This window comes from Phascolarctos cinereus, unplaced genomic scaffold (genome assembly GCF_003287225.1).
Source record: "Phascolarctos cinereus isolate Bilbo 61053 unplaced genomic scaffold, phaCin_HiC Scaffold_726;HRSCAF=1367, whole genome shotgun sequence".
In the NCBI taxonomy this organism is placed as follows: Eukaryota; Metazoa; Chordata; class Mammalia; order Diprotodontia; family Phascolarctidae; genus Phascolarctos; species Phascolarctos cinereus.
This window is the reverse complement of record NW_027556098.1, coordinates 350553858-350556805: the sequence shown is the minus strand read 5'-3', so window position 1 is coordinate 350556805 and position 2948 is coordinate 350553858. Positions and strand designations below refer to the sequence as shown.

Genomic DNA, 2948 nt, shown 5'->3' with positions numbered 1-2948 from the left:
AATCCAGGAACTCCTGATACCTCAGAAATTTTCACAGAAAGAAATCAATAATAAGAATCTTCTTTTTCCCCATTCAATTTTAAAATACCTTTAAAAAACATGGATATTTGTCTCAACATGTAGGAATAGCCAAAAAAGGCATATAAGGAAAAATAGATTGAAGATCTTTAAAACTGTAGGAAAAAAAATGCAAGCACTTCAAAAATACCTTCAGATATCCTACAAGAATCCAGTTATTCAAAATTTTCCTTTTGTTTTACTTTGTTCTGTTTTAAAATATTCACTAATGTTTGTTCATGACTATATTTATGACAGTCTGTATCTCTATGTTTCTGTTTGTAGTTTATCTCTGTCTCAATCTATGTCTCTATGTTTATGTCTTACCTCTCTGTCTGTCTCTGTCTCTCTGTCTCTCTGTCTCTGTCAGTCTCTCTGTTTCTGTCTCTCTGTCTCTGTCTCTCTGTCTCTCTGTCTCTGTCTGTCTGTCTGTCTGTCTGTCTCTCTCTCTCTCTCATTAAAGACCAAAAGGTACAGTGTAATACAATGAAGAAGAACTGAAGTAGGAATAATGGGTTCTTGCAGTTCTTTCACTAACCAACTTGATGGATGATCTTTAGTAAGTTGCTCTCTGTTTCAGTTTCCTCTTCTGCAACAGGCAGAATTCAAATAAATGACTTTCAAGGGACCTTTCATCCCAAGAACTCTATGGAATTCACACACACACACACACACACACACACACACACCCCACATTCACACACATGTACATACATACACATATGGTATTCTCTGAATTCCTTCCAATTATATGATTCTTTGGGGATATCTTTAGAGACTTATGCATGCCTTTATCTTTATCCAAGAGTCTTGTTACTATAATTAGCACAGTGCCTGGCACATTGTACTTACTATTTAAATACTTATTCTACTGCCCCTTAGTCATAGATTAAACAAACTCTCCCAAATATCCTCAGTAGTGAACATTGGGGGATATAGAAGGTAAGAAACATAGGTGGGGAATAGGATTGTAGATTATTAAACCTAGAATGCTGCTGGGATGGTACCTTATTTAATCCATTAATCTGCTTTCTTTTGGTTTTCGTCCATTTCAGGGAATGCCATCTGTAATGTAAACCTTACTTCACACCTCTGGCATTTATGTCTCTTCTCAACACCACTGACGTTGAGATTTCTGCCTTTTTTCTAATTGGGATGCCAGGAATGGAGTAAGTGCACATCTGTATATCCATTCCCATCTACCTCATATATGTCATTGCCACAGTGGGCAACTCTGCTATTCTCTTCCTTATCAAGACAGAACCTTCTCTCCATGAGCCCATGTATTATTTTCTCTCCATGTTGGCTTTCTAGGATCTTTACCTATCTTTCTCTTCCTTGCCAACCACGCTAAGAATCTTCTTGTTCAATGCTCCAGGAATCTCCACAGATGCTTGCATTGCCCAGGAATTCTTCATCCATACATTCACTGCCATGGAGTCCTCTGTGCTTGTCTTTATGCCCTTTGATCATTTTATACCCATCTTCAACCCTCTAAGATATAGCTCCATTCCCACCAATATTAGAGTTGTGCAAATTGGGTTGGGCTTTGCCATTGCCTGTTTTGTATGTATAATCCCACTCCCTATCACTCTAAAGAGACTAAGATTTTGTAAGGGCAACCTCCTGTCCTATTGTTATTGTCTTCTCCAGGATGTAATGAGATTGGCCTGTTCTGATAACAGAGTCAATGTCATCTATGGCTTCTTTGTTGCTCTGTTAAGCATGATAAAGTTAGCATTGATTTTGTTGTCCTACATAATGATCTTGAAGACTGTTTTAGGAATTGCTTCCAATCAAGAGCAATTAAAGGCCTTCAACACCTGTGTTTCCCATCTCTTTGCTGTGCTCATTTTCTATGCTCCTGTTGTCACCTTAGCTATTGTTCGTCGTTTTGCCAAGCATGGATTGCCATTAATTAGGATCCTGATTGCTGATGTCTATCTTTTGGTTCCTCCACTGATGAACCCTATTGTGTACACTGTGAAGACTTGTCAAATCCAGGAGAAGGTACTTGGGAAACTATGTCTGAAGACCTGATAAGTGATGAGTAGTTTTGTTTATCTTTTTCAGAATCTCTTCTTTTTTACTCATTTGCAATCTAAAGGTTATGGTTTAAGGTTTAACCTTAACCCCAGAATGGCCAAGCCCTACAACCAATCTCAATATCAAACTGAGATAAAGAGGATGTGGAAAATGATTCCCAATAATTTTATTTTACTTGCTGATAGTACATAACAAGTACTCTCCTTCATGATTTTTTTTCTTTTCCTTCAGTTACTGTGGCTGCCTTATTCACTTTCCCCCATCCTTACTATAAATGACAAAATTAATATCTCCATTTTGTGAACAGAGGCATTAAGTTCCCTATATATGAGTTTGTCCCAAGTCATTACAACCCTTGACTTTAAAAAATTAAATAATTTGTTAATTTTTAGTTTTCAGCATTCACTTCCATAAGATTCTGAGTTTAAAATTTTCTTCCCCTTCCTCTCCTCCCCCTTCCCCAAGACAATATGTAATCTGATATAGGTTCTACTTATACATTCATATTAAGCATATTTTCACATTAGTCATGATGAATAGAAGAATTAGAACTAATGGGAGGAACCATGAGAAAGAAGAAATAAAACAAAGCAACAAAGGGAAAGGAGAGTAAATAGTATGCTTCCATCTGCTTTCAGACTCCATGGTTCTTTCTCTGGATGTGGATAACATTTTCCATCACAAGTCATTTGGAGTTGTCTTAGATCCTTGCATTGCTGAGAAGAGCTAAGTTTACCTTGACTTTTTTAACCTACCATGATTTCTTTGCTAGATTGTTGCCAATACAATCTGATAAAATTAAAGGTTGACTTCATCTTTGGCTGCCAATTTTAGGAAGAACACTG

General features: G+C 36.9%; 1 pseudogene; it reads left to right on the top strand.

The window, feature by feature from the left end:
* The first annotated feature begins 1158 nt into the window (after positions 1-1158).
* On the top strand, positions 1159-2097 carry LOC110195110 (olfactory receptor 51A4-like; annotated as a pseudogene).
* Positions 2098-2948: the final 851 nt, after the last annotated feature.